This window comes from Neomonachus schauinslandi, chromosome 1, assembly GCF_002201575.2.
Source record: "Neomonachus schauinslandi chromosome 1, ASM220157v2, whole genome shotgun sequence".
Classification (NCBI taxonomy): Eukaryota; Metazoa; Chordata; class Mammalia; order Carnivora; family Phocidae; genus Neomonachus; species Neomonachus schauinslandi.
In genome coordinates this window covers 86,816,992-86,831,572 of record NC_058403.1, presented here as the reverse complement: position 1 = coordinate 86,831,572, position 14,581 = coordinate 86,816,992, and positions in this window count along the sequence as shown.

Genomic DNA, 14,581 nt, shown 5'->3' with positions numbered 1-14,581 from the left:
CGCGCGGGGGAGGGGCCGGCGGGGGAGGGGCGCCGCGGACGGGGGGGGCGGGGGAGGCGGCGGCGGCGGCGGCGCGGCGGGGGGGTGGGTCCCCTCCGCCGGCCTCGCTCCTCTCGCTCCCGCCCGCCCTGGCGGCGCTGGGGGCTGAAACGGTGCGGCGCAGTCTTTTAAAAAAAATAAAGACCCGCAGGCGCTGCGAGGCGCCGCCGGGGCACTGGCCGCCCCACCCCCACCGCCGCGCGCAGCCGGGTGCGGGGCGGCTTGGGTGTTGGCCGCGCGGCCCGAGGCCCGGTGGGGGCGGGGAGGCTCTCGCCGTAGCCAGAGTGGAAAGGCCGGTTAAGTTTCCGGGGGAGGCCCGAGGGGCTCCCGCATGTTCGGGGGCAAGCCTGTCCCCTTGGGCACCCCGGGCTGCGCGGCGTGGCTGGCGGGGCACACCACGCGGTGGGCATGTGCAGGGGAGCGCGACGCAGGCATCATATGGACATTTGTTTGTGAAAAGATCTGCACACACCTTTGTGTGCATAAATACATATGTTTCTCGGAAGCGTACCTGGAAAGGTGCTTTATCTGTAATAAGCGATTTTCAAAATGTAATCCAGAGCACGGGATCTGTAGAGAAAACACACGCACACAAGAAAAGGTTTTTGATACTAAACACAAAGCTGTAATTGAAATGTTTATGCCCAAATGTACTGTGAATCAAACATATGGTGGTATTTATCGTCTGGTGGGTCTGTTTGAAAGGTTTGGTCGATCAGTTCTCATTTCACAAAAATAAAATAATGTAACTAAATGTTTACTAAATATATACCTCTACAGCAGCATTGACAGTAGAAGTTTATCCACTTTGTGTACTTTTTGCATGTGTGTACCACATCAAAGCAGTTTATAAAGTATAACTTAGATGAGTGATAATGGGACAATATGATTGAGGAAAAGAATGCAGCGGGTTGTTTTTAAAAAGGGAGGCGCCTCAGTTTTTAAAACATATTGTTAATCTTTCTAAGGCCCTCAGAAAGCAGGGGCTTGGGGGTCTTAGACCTTTGCATAATCCTAGGATCTTTTTAAGATGTGACCTGAAAGAAACCTTTTTGTCGTTTTGGGTTTTGTTTTGTTTTGTTTTTCAGTTATTGCTGTCTTCAAAATAAAATATTTTGCAGCCTTTTTAGGTGAGGGGCTCTGTTTTCATACTTTCCTCACAAGATTTGAAATAGGTGTATTCGTTATTTTAAAGCATAGTCTTTTCCTCTCAATATCAAAGACCTAAATTTTCACACCGATGAGAAAAAAGTTCATTCCAAGTAACTTTTACACATGTGGATTCCTGGTGGACTAAAATGCTCACTGATTAGACAGTGACTTTTTTTGGCCAAGGTCAAAGGTTCTTTCCCCTTGTGCCCTGGCTTGGGGTAGGGTGGGAGGGTGGGTTGGGGGAAAGCTGCCAGAGGCTTTTCCTGACAATGGGGGGGAGGGGGGACAGAGGAAAGGGAGAGAGATTGGAAACTCCTTCCCAACCACCAGAGAGTTCAAAGCATCTCCAAGGTTTGTCCTTAGAGCTGTTTTCACATATGAAAGAGAGAATGTTAGATTAAACAATGTCACCTGATGGGAATTTAGATAACTGAAGGTTTCCAAAACACTGTGTTGAGTGTACAGGGAAACAGCACAAAGAAAGCAAGGTTTGCATTTCAGTAAGATTCTAAGCTGAGGCTTATTTACTGCACAACCAGCACCTTGGCAAAGACTCTATTTCAAGAAGTGATGAGTATAGTACCTTTTTTATATATATATTTTAAGTTTTGATTAATGACACATGTATTTCACTAAACATCCTCTCTTCACTAAGTAAACTGAGTACAATTAGGGTTCATTATCTGAGCCACCAAATGAAACAAATGTATAGTCCTAGCTTGTTTTTGAAGTGTCACTTTGTGCCACCATGCATGGGTCTTCTCTAGGCAATAGCTACTATAAAGTCAAACCACTTTTCCTGGGAATGAAACCTCCCAACTTCACTGATTTCTTAATAGAGTCATCTCCATACCTGGAGCCTCAGGCTTATCCTCCCTCAAAATGACCTCTACCTTTCTTCCGCACGGGAGGGCCTACCTTCCTTCGGGTAACAGGGTCCACGTCTTCCAGCCAGAAATTCTTTTTTGTTTTTAAGTTTATCTTTTTTTTTTAGTAATCGCTACAACCAACGTGGGGCCTGTAGTCACGACCCCGAGATCAAGAGTCACACCCTCTTCCCCAATGAGCCAGCAGGCTGCTCCCAGCCTGAAATTCTTAAACCCTCCACCAAGCTGCCTCCTTTCCTAATGAAGTTATTATCACAATAATAATAATCCACGTGTTTGTTTACATCTTTGTAGTTTACAAGGTATCTCTGTGCATAAATTACTTCATGTAAATATCATAATAACAATTACCAAAGGTGGGACCTGTGTCATAAACTAGTTCCAGTGAAGTACACCTCTTCTGCCATGCTAACAAGGCTTTACTTGAAGTACCTTTGGACAAAAAAAAAAAAAAAGTGCTAAATGGGAAAAGCCGTGATTCCCCTCAGGAAGGAGTTTTATATGAGACCATATTTTGATCACTTTGAATTACATCCTGGAACCTATCTGAAATGACAGGGTGGCCTCAACATGAAATGTTCAGATAAGTGATCCACCATAAAAAGGGTCACATGTATTGTCACCCCACCCTCTAATCATTCCAGCATATCCAGTACACATGATCAGAGGTCTCACCAAAATTCAAGCAAGAACTAGGCACAAGAGTGAGGCAAAGACAAAGAAGTAACTCTTGTTACTAATTTTCAGTGCTTTGTCCTAATCTTAAAGCTGTTGTTAATATGTTTCTAGAAAGGAGAAATTATGGTTACTAAGAAATTTTAAAGCAAAGAGGCACATTATTAAAAAAGTTCCCTTGAACTCTTTAGCTAATTACTCAACAAAGAGAAACCTCATACCAGTAACTGTTACCAGAAGTTACGTATATAATATAAAATGACTAAACAAATCTTGACTTGTTTTATTTCAGTAATATCACACCCAAGGGGGCGTGGTATGGCAAGATAGCCTAACCTTTGCAACTTTCCTTACCCAGGAAATAGAACATTTTTAAATTAAGGTGGTTTAATCCCAAACCTACAAAATCTCATTACTACATATGTTTTTAAAGCTACCATGTATTAAATTGTTTACATTAGTTGATCTATGTAATTAAAGTGTTCAAAACAAACTTAATAGCATGAAAAAGATATTTGATACCAAAAATATTATCCTGGCAACTATAACTCTTTATATTCTTACTCACCCAGGAACTCAGTGGCTTTCTGTCTGCAGCATTTACCCCCAAGCATCTTGCTGATACCCTGTGATATGTTTCTGTTTCATTTTGACTCAATTTGTGCAATTCTTTGTCTGTGGTTCTTCCAGCTATCAGCTTTTGCCATCCGGACTGATGCACATCTCAGCCACACATCTCAAGATCTCAGCATAGACGCTCCTTTTCTCCATCTGTGCTTAGCATGCAACTTGTGACCTTCCCTCATCAGTGTGAACCTTGTCACAGTTTTCCATGACTCTGTGACCTGATTTCATTACAACAATGAACTTTACTTAGGAGTCTTCATTTAAATTACAAAAGCAACACACAACCCTCTTACAAGTATTTATGCCTCTCAGATAAAGGAGATAGCAGGTTGTATCCTGCCTTTGTGATTCAGTCAGAATAGAAACCCAACCACACACAGAGAACATTGCCATAGCCATCACTTGCTTATACTGACCAGCCTTGTGCTTCCTCAGGGCAGCACTCACCAAGGCTCTGCCTCATGTTGATGGCTTTGCTGTTTTCATTCATTCAACAAACATTTATTGAATGTTTAGTGCACCAGACACTGTTCCAGAAGCTGTTTACAATGAACCAAACACAGCTGCTACCCTCATGGAACGTATATGCCAGTCTTGAGTCTGGTAAGGGTTGGAAGGACAGACAGATATCCCAAAAACATATCTGGATTAGACTATAGTTTGACTTCTCTAACAAAGGTAATATAAAAATGGCTTAAGCATGATGAATGTTTCTTCTCTTATGTGGCCATTCAAATGTAAGCATTCCAGAGCCGATAAGGTATCAAGGACCCAGATAACTCTGCTATCTCCACACACATCTTCTACCTGTTGACCTAAGGATGCTTCCCCAGCTCCTGCCATCACATTAGATTCCAGGCATTGGGCCAGAAAAAAAGGAGAAATAGAGGGCCCATGACTCCACTTCAGGGCTTGTCCTGCCAGTCACACTTACCACTTCCCCTCACACCCCATTAGCCAGGACCTGGGCACATGCCCATACCTGGCTGCTAGCAAGTCAGGTAAATGACAGCTACTGAGCCTAAGTAAAAGAAGGTGGGGAGAGAGTTGAGTGTATGTTCTTTTTAGAGAAGGCTGCTCAGTTAAGGTGACATGTGATCAGAAAACTTAATGAAGCCAGGGAGCAGGGGAGCGGGCTGGGGGGTGGGGATGCAAATATCAGAAGAAGGAGCATTCCATGTAGAGGGAATATCAAGCACAAAGGAACAGAGGCAAAATCAAGGGTGCTATATTCCAGGAATAAAAATGATGCCAGTTGACTGGCATGAAGTAAGCCAAGGAGTAGCAGGAAAAGGAGCCAGGGGCCTGACGTGAAGGGCTTTTTTCTTCTTGTGAGATTGAAAGGCCACTGGAAGGTTTTGAGCAGAAGAGACTTGATCCAGCTTCTGTTTTATTTTTTTTTAAGATTTTATTTATTTATTTGACAGAGAGAGACACAGCGAGAGAGGGAACACAAGCAGGGTGAGTGGGAGAGGGAGAAGCAGGCTCCCCGCTGAGCAGGGAACCCGATACGGAGCTCTATCCCAGGATCCGGGGATCATGACCTGAGCCGAAGGCAGATGCTTAACGACTGAGCCACCCAGGTGCCCCACAGCTTCTGTTTTAAAAAGACTACTAGGCAGAAGATCAACTGGAACAGTGCAGCAGTGGAAAGGGGACAGGTAGTTAGGGGCCAGTGCAGAAATCCAGCGGGGGGATGGTAGCATGGGTGATGGTGGCAGGAGCCTACCGGAAGAAGCTAAACTCCATGTACATGTTAAACAAGAGAATCCAGATATATTTTGTGGCATGTCAGAGAAACAGAAGAGTCGAAGGTGATTCCAAGATTTGAGACCAAACAAGTGGAAGAATGGAGTTGCCATTTACTGAGATGGAAAAGGCTGGGAGAAGAGAAAGCTTAGAGAAAAATCCAGAGGTTTATTTTGGAGTTTGATGTGGCTATCAGACATCCTGGTGAAAATGTTGAATAGGCAGCTAGATATACAAATCTGGTGTTCAGAAGAGGTATCGGAGCTGGAAATACAATTTTGGGACCTGTCAGTAATGATATTTGAAATCCTAGGTCGAGATACCATTGACTAGAGGGTGAGTATAGGAAAAGAAAAGTTCTCTGTTCCCTTCATTTGGCTCCTGCCCCAAATGTTTTCTCTTATCATCAATGCTCCTCTGCTCTTAATGGGGTCAGAAGCCCAAACATTTTATCATAGGTGGATGTAAAGTGACATTCTCTCTGTGCAAGGGTGTTGATGGACACCGTAGATGATATTAATCGGTACCATTTATTTAACTTGTTGCCAAGCACTTGCATGTTTGTTGTCTCCAACTTTCTCAACAACCTGAAGCAGTAAATAGTATTATCTCAGTTTGATACATGAGGAAATCAAAGTAATGAGACCAAAGAGCTTATCTAACATCATACTGCAAATGGCAAAATAAGGATTTGAACTCAGGGCTATCTGATTGCAGCATCCGTTGTTCCACCGAGTGAAATTAAGCAGTTAAGGCCAGAAAGTGCAAGTGTTCGCCGAAAAGCCCTTCAGTGAGTGAGGAGAACAAAGAAATGCAAAGTGGGAAAAGGGAGAAACTGCTTGAGGGGAGGAACCCTGTCTTAGTCACATTTATATGACCCATCATTTCCTAGGTCAGAATCTCAAAAAATGTTTATTGAATACAGATGTGGTTGTAATCAATCAATTGGATTCACTCTTTGATACTCTTAGTGTGTCTACTGATTTCACAGGAAAGATTTTTGTCCCACTTGCTCCCTACCTCTCATCACCATCGCCCCTGCCACCACAGGGCAGTTTGGGTCTGGAATGTTCTTAAAGACAAGTTTGTGGTCAAAGAAGATAATATACAGTAATTCAATTTCATTTATTACAAATTTGAAAACCTACTTTTCCTTGAAGCTTTGAATTTCAAGTTGTATATCTAACTCTCCTTCTAAGGAAATGTTTACAATTTGGTTAATTAAATTCCTTTGAATTATTAAACTACATTTATACGTTTAATGTATTCAATTTTCTTTTTAAAATACTACAGTGCTCAACAAACAAAAGAATCACAAGTAGTTAAGTAATGCTTATAAATATGATAAACTAATTAGAAAATATGATGAATCTTAAGTTCTCTTGAACATTGCAAAAATGTTTACAGATTTAATAAAATTCTCATATCTTTTCACTTGAAATCACAAACCTAAATCAATTACAGATCCATGTAGATGTTTTGAATTGGCATCACAAGAACAACCTGTTAGGCATTCTAAAATGTCAAATTATCTTTTTTTTAATATTTTATTTATTTGACACAGAGAGAGATAGCGAGAGCAGGAACACAAGCAGGGGGAATGGGAGAGGGAGAAGCAGGCTTCCCACCGAGCAAGGAGCCCGATGCGGGGCTCGATCCCAGGACCCTGGGATCATGACCTGAGCCGAAGGCAGGCGCTTAACGACTGAGCCACTCAGGCGCCCCTAAAGCCACTCAGGTGCCCCTAAAATATCAAATTATCTTAAACATTACAAGTGTTTAAGATACCAAATACAAATATGCAGAAATTATTTCCAAACAAAATAAAAATAATAGCGGGGTGACTGCCTGACTCAGTCAGTTAAGCGTCTGACTTGATTTCGGCTCAGCTCCTGATCTCAGGGTCCTGAGAGAGAGCTCTGCGTTGGGCTCAGAGCTCAGCGTGGGGGGGGGGGGCAGTCTGCTTGAGAGTCTCTCCCTCTGCCCTTCCCCCAACCCGTGCTTGTGCACGCACATGCTCCCTCTCTCTCTAAAATAAACAAATCTTGGGGCGCCTGGGTGGCTCAGTCGTTAAGCGTCCGCCTTCGGCTCAGGTCGTGATCCCAGAGTCCTGGGAGCGAGCCCCGCGTCGGGCTCCCTGCTCCGCGGGAAGCCTGCTTCTCCCTCTCCCTCTCCCTCTCCCACTCCCCCTGCTTGTGTTCCTTCTCTCCCTATCTCTCTCTGTCAAATAAATAAATCTTTAAAAAAATAAAAGTTTTTATAACAGAATTGTTGAGATAACACATTTCTAAAATTCTCTACATTTTCGGAGTGCCTGGGTGGCTCAGTCGTTAGGCGTCTGCCTTCGGCTCAGGTCATGGTCCCAGGGTCCTGGGATCCAGCCCCACGTCGGGCTCTCTGCTCAGCGGGGAGTCTGCTTCTCCCTCTCCCACTCCCTCTGCTTGTGTTCCCCCTCTTGCTGTGTCTCTCTCTGTCAAATAAATAAAATCTTAAAAAAATAAATAAACAAATCTTTAAAAATAAAAATACTAGGGGCGCCTGGGTGGCTCAGTCGTTAAGCTTCTGCCTTCGGCTCAGGTCATGATTCCAGGGTCCTGGGTTCGAGCCCCACATCAGGCTCCCTGCTCAGCAGGAAGCCTGCTTCTCCCTCTCCCACTGCCCCTGCTTGTGTTCTCCCTCTCGCTGTGTCTCTCTCTGTCAAATAAATAAATAAATCTTAAAAAAATAAATAAAAATAAAATAGAAATAAAAATACTAGTATTATGACTTGAATTTATCTCCTTACTAAATGCTTTCCTGAAGCTAAAAAAAACTGATGCAGTAAGTAAACAATGCTACTGGCCCAGGGAGTTAGGATGCCTTTCCAGTGGGCTGAGTGGCTTATTGTCCTGAGAGGTTCTGGCTGGAGATGCAGACATCAGGGCAGTATTTCTCACAGCTGATGAGACATGCTGAACCCTCCTTAATGACAGCCAATGGGAACTCCACGTTCTTGCTTTCAAATGGGTGGCCTTGCCATAGTTCATATCCACAGATTCTGGCAGCACTTACTTCTTCCAAACGATTGGATTCTGTACCCCCATGGGTAGATTGCCAGCACACATAGCTGGAGTCAGTTTATCTACTATTTCATGTTATTCCGAATTGTTTTCATTCTATTTTCTTTTCTGGCAGGACTAAAATTCTTATAGAAATTAACTTTGCACACTCTCATGTCTGTGACTGACTGTAGTTCCAACCACACACACACACACACACACACACACACACACACACATCCCTTATTATAGCCATTAGAAAGTGAGCAGACTTAGCTTTATGAGAAGAATGCCCCAAATGCCCTGAGAGGTACAGCCCTTTTTTTTCATTTTTAAAAATAGATACTATCGGGGCGCCTGGGTGGCTCAGTTGGTTAAGCAGCTGCCTTCGGCTCAGGTCATGATCCTGGAGTCCCTGGATCGAGTCCCGCATCGGGCTCCCTGCTCAGCGGGGAGTCTGCTTCTCCCTCTGGCCCTCCCCCCTCTCATGTACTCTTTCTCTCTCTCATTCTCGCTCTCTCAAATAAATAAATAAATTAAAAAAAAAAAAAGATGTTGTAAAAAAAAAAAATAGATACTATCGGGGGCGCCTGGATGGCTCGGATGGTTAAGCGTCTGCCTTTGGCTCAGGTCATAATCTCAGGGTCCTGGCATCGAGCCCCACATCGGGCTCCCTGGTTGGTGGGGAGCCTGCTTCTCCCTCTCCCTCTACTGTTCCCCCTGCTTGTGCTCTCTCACTCTGTCAAATAAATAAATAAAATCTTAAAAAAATAATAAAAATCTTAAAAAAATAAAAATAGATACTATTATATCCTTATGTCCAGATTTCTCAAACTGTGTTCCACTCATCATGGATGCATAGCCTTTGCTTTTGGGAGTAAAAGATTCCAGTATTAAGGAAGTTTGGGAAATCTCACATGTTAAATCCATCTTCTAGAGATTTGCAATGTTTATTAGGATATTAAAGACTGAGATACCTTGCAGTATGAAAATCTTGTAAACCCAATGAATCTTTTTTTTTCTTTTTTTAGTAGGCTCCACACCCAGCATGAAGCCCAGTGCAGGGCTTGAACTCACGACCCTGAGATCAAGACCTAAGATGAGATCAAGAGTCGGACACCTAGCCGACTGAGCCACACCCTAGAGAATCTCTTTTATAAACACATACCTTTTAAAACTTGCCACAGCTAGCATTCTGTGGAACACTGGTAAATTGTGTTTGGATTTAGTCAAATGTTTTTATTTTATTTCTTGATCTCTTATTTTTTACTTTTGGGAGGTCAAAGCTCAGATATACAATCAAATGTGCTTCCTAATATTTCCCTTCCCCTAAACTTATCCCACCCAACCACAGACAGAACTGAACAGTTGCAGCCCTTCCCTACAGGGGAAACTGCTCACCCAGGGGGTAAAGGGTTGAGAGAAACTGTGTCCTGTGGCAAGTCCCCACCAAAAAGAGAGGGGAAGTCGCTGAGCACCTTGTGCTCACTTCCTTCCCACAATTTTGTAAGTCACCTGTCCTTTGGGGACAAAGGCCTGCAGAGAACTCTCCCTGGGGGCATGGTAGCTCCCTCGCCCTTCTACAACCTTCTAATATTTCAGTCCTCTTTGGGCAACAAACTGGGAAGACTATACCACCCAGTAACCAGGTTGTTATTGGAAAAAGTAAAACAAATTTGATTTTATACATATTTAGTGACAGTATAACAACCACAGGGCTAGTTTAGAAGCCCGAGGAACCTGGTTCTAGATGCAGCTCTACCCACATTACTGTGTGATATTAGACAAGACTTCAACCAGCTCAGAAACTCAGCATCTTTGTTGATAAAATAAGGACCACGTTAACAATATTGCTCGAGAGTGGATATTGAAAATATTTACTAACCAGCTCTACATGGCCATGCCAGATCATTCTGCTAACTGGCAGCCTTGCAGCTCAACTCTTTCACTCAGTCCACATTTAGGGGTGCCTACCACGTGGCAGCCATTTCACAGGGCTGTTGCATGGATCTAATTAAACAATGTTTGTGAATCAGATAATGTTTGCTCACCACCTCCGTACAGAAGCAAGGGATTTTTAGTCATTATTACCCTGTATAATAAAGGTATAAAGAATAAGGAAGATGGGAAGCCTCTTAAACACATTTCACCTGTTAACAGTCTTGCCTACCTTCTGGGGGTAGCCCGACTAAGTTTGAGAGCAGACAGCACTTTGAGCAAGAGCCTGAGAAAGTGAAGACCTGAGCCAAGACCAGCCCATAACACAGCATAACCTCAGGATATCAAATAGTAGTAAGAGCTCGCACTTTATTGAATACTTACCATGTGTTTAGGCCTTGTTCAATTTTATACAGATTAACTCATTTAATCCCAGTCGCAGACATATGAGTGAGGAACCATTATTATCCCCTGTCCACAGATGAGGAAGTTGAATCACAGGCTGATTAAGTGACTTGCCTGAGGTTTCCTAGCTCGTAAATATCAGTTTCGTTTTCATCTAGGTGGATGAGTTCATGCCCTTAACCACCACTCCATATAGCAAACGGATCCAAGCCTGGCAGGGGAGCAAACTGCTATAGGGCTGGAGTCAGAGAGCATTATGGGTCACAAGCTGAGCTCAGAGGTCCTGGAAAGCCTCTCCTAAGACCACAGGTTTTATAACTCAAGGAAGTCCCAAAAAGCAGACCTCTTCGCTGCTTTTGCAGAGGATATACAAGACCCTGGGTCTCCAGAAGCTTCTGGCTGGCAGGAATGCTTGCCTCCGGGCATTAAGAACTGGGGTACAGGTATCCCTCACTTTTCAAAGTTCATGTTACATCTCTCTGCTTTTACAAAAGACCTCCGTTCATACCCATTTTCACTAACCAAAAGAAATCCAAAGAGAGTTTTCGGTTTTACAGCAAAGGCAAAAAGCAAAAAACCAGCATTCGCCGTTTGTTGTGTAGCAAGTTCTTCTAGAAGAGCGCACAGCCCTAGGAGAAGAGCCGCCCCACCAAGCTCTTTCCCGGGGAACTACACTCCTGCATCTCAGCGTCAAGCTACCAGGTCACACTGTGTTGGTGAGCATCTGTGTTTTATCTCCATTTATTTTGTGCATCCATTAGCAAGATGTGCCCTAACGTATCAGAAAAACCTAAGAGAGGTGTTTTTTCGTGTCTGGGAATGTTCGAATTTTTTTCCATATAAATTGATGGTAATTGCCTCTTTGCTTTATGCCACTTTGGTTTATGAACGTTTTCCTAGGAATGCTCTACTTTAGGATAGCTAGCAGAGAAACCTGTACCCACAGCCTGAGGAGGGGCACCTCCATTCCATAGCACATAGTGGAAGCCAAGGGAAGTAAGAAGGGGGAAAAGGAGAGGAAGAAGTGGGGGAGCAACTCTTCCTCCAGCTGGGAAAAGGCAGTCAGTTCAATGGGTTTGCCTTTGGGTGGGAGGATTAGCTCTCATTGCTGAGTAAATGAACCTGGAGCTGAGGGCTGGGCTGGACTTGTTTCTACCCAGGAGTCAAAGAGGAGTGAGGTCAGAGAAAGGGAAATGGGAAGGCTCTGAAGCTGGGTGGGCAAACTTTCCATATAAAGGGCTAGTTAGTCTTCGCGGACCATATTCTTCTTTGTCGCTGTTGTTGTTTTCTGCCATATCTTTAAAACTGTATTTACCATTCGTAGCTCAGGCTGTGGCTGGATTTGGTTGCCAGTTATACTTTTGCCAACTCCTGCTCTAAAGAAATAATCTGTAAACCTCACTATTTTCCCTGAGTTTGACCCTACCCTCCTCTCCGGGGTTGCCCATTTAGCCCGAATGAGGCCCCAAGGAGTTGGAGAGATGCCCTGGCGAGGAAAAGGCATATAGTTCTGACGCTGGTGATGCTTTGTGAAATCTGAAGTATGTTCCACTGAGGAGCTACAGGACTTACTCTTTTTGGCAATCTGAAGGTTTGCTCTGGGGATTTTTATGCCATGCACAGCTGCACACATGAGCAACTCTGCAAGAATTCTGTTTCATGCCACATTCCATTTGGAAACTTATGCCTAAGACAATATTACAAAGCAATGAAACTCAGTGTTGCTCTATTTGAGGGAAAATGGAGGAGCAACCTTTCCCACTCAGTACCCCAAAATGGAATATCTCAATGTCTTTGGGAAGAACCTACCCACAGCAGGAAGAAGCTGTACTTTTTTTTTTTTTTTTAAGTAATCTCTATACCCAACGTAGGGCTTGAACTCACAACCCTGAGATGAAGAGTCGCATGCTCTATCGACTGAGCCAGTCAGGTGCCCCAAGAAACTGTACTTTTTAGTAAATGAGACTCTCAGTTATAATGTCTTCTTAGAGAGCCTAGCTATACAATAAAGAAGTTCACCTATAAAAACAAGCATATATAATTTTGTTATTAGAGAGACAGTTTTGTCTTACCATCTGCCCAAAACGATCTGACACAAAACAGTCTTCTCTCCTCACCTTGAACTTGAACTGCGAGTCACTAAAATGACTTTTAAATGACAACAAAGCCTTGGTTTTAAGGCAGGGAAGTGGGGAGGGGAGGGTACTTATAAAACACTTTTTGTTTCTCACCTAAGAATTGAACAGGAAGCCATGGTTTCCAAGTAATTATTAGAACTTTCCAATACATTTAACATGAATTAATGTGTCAGAGAGACCACTTAAAATGGAATAGAGGGTAAGATTATGTTATGGGGTAATAAGTTTTCAATAGGAACATGAAGTTTGGGAAGAAAAAAAACAAGAGATCAGGGGCCAAAATAAATGCCCAGTAGGGCAGTGTTCTTTCACCATGGCTTAGACACCTGAGATGAGCCACTGGCTGGGCAGAAAAGTCTTGGAAACTATTTTACCCATCCCACAAACCCCTGCTTAATAGCAACTGTAGGAAGCACCTACTGAACTCATTGCATTTCACCTTCCCTGGGCAGCCCATTGAGATCTCCCTGATAAGGATTCCTGTGTTGACCAAGGCATGCCACCTAGACTACATATTAACCAAGAAACCATAATAAGAGAATTGCCCCACAACAAATTTTAGGAACTTGATCCTTGGAGGTTTAAACTTGGAGTGGTCTAGGTAAATTCATACTTGGAAGCTTTGAAATAAATTTTATATTGGACATCTCTTTAAATCCTATGAATTGATTAAATATACATAAACAGAGAGACAGACCAAGTAGCAGTATCTCTCATCCGCAATAAACTCCTAACTCCCTGCTTCCTTTCTGCTTTCCTTCAAAATGTTTGCACAAAGCAGCTTAAAAACCTTGAATGCCCAAACTTCTCTGAAGCCCAGATGCATGCACCCTTTTGACCCTGGGCTCTGTGTTGCAGCCACATTGAGCTTCTTCTGGTTCTGCACATGTGCTATGCTCCCTCCCACCACAAATTTTCAAGTTTTTGGGACTGCCCTCTCCCCCCATGCGGCATCCCCTCTCCTTAGTTAACCCGGTACTTCTACTCCTCCTCCAGATCTCAGTTCAAGCATCACTTTCTTGGGAAAACTTTCCTGACCCCTGGACAAGATCAAATCTCCCTATTATTCAAATGGTCTCTTTACAACAGGTTTCTGCCCCTTTACAGTGCTTATCACAATGGCCGTTTTGTATGTTTCTGTCTGATTATTTGATTTACAGTCTGTCTCATCCACTAGACCATGAGCTTCTTGATGGCAAAGATTATGCTTGTTTTATTTATTAATGAACAAGGCACAGAGTAAGCATTCAAGGTGAGCTTTCATTATATACAACTGGAACAGTAGATCAATGCTTCATTTGGAGTCTTTTGGAATGCTGTCTACAAGTTTACTACTTACAAAATTGACACACACAAAAATTAACCAATGCATAAGTATGATGCCAAAGTACTCAATCAAATTAATAGAAACACAAAAAAAGCTATTAGATAAACCTGGCATATTGTTCTGAAGGGTCACTTTATTCGTGGGGTACTGTGGGGAAGCATTTTTATAGCATAACAAAGAGATACTATAGAATTGTAAGATAAAAGAAAATTTAAAGACCTTTGAGCTGTGGGCAGAGCATTTAGGACATGCTCTTCAGACTTAACCCACCCCCATTCTTAACCAGCCTCCAGGGGCACAAGGTCCACCATTAAGTATAGCATAGTGGGAATGTTGACAAGTGCTTAAAAAAGAAGATTATAAAACACATCCTAAATATGGAAAAAGGATTCCTTTCTCTCTAATCTTATTAAAATGTGAGATTAGAATATTAATAATAAGTAATATCCATGCCCACACCCTAGCAATTTCTTAAGCCTAAATCAGAATGTGGTAAAACATTGTTTTCTAAAGTGCATAGTCTCAGCTTTAAATATCTCTATCTATCTCTATCTCTATCTCTATCTATCTATCTATCTATCTATCTATCTATCTATCTATCTATCT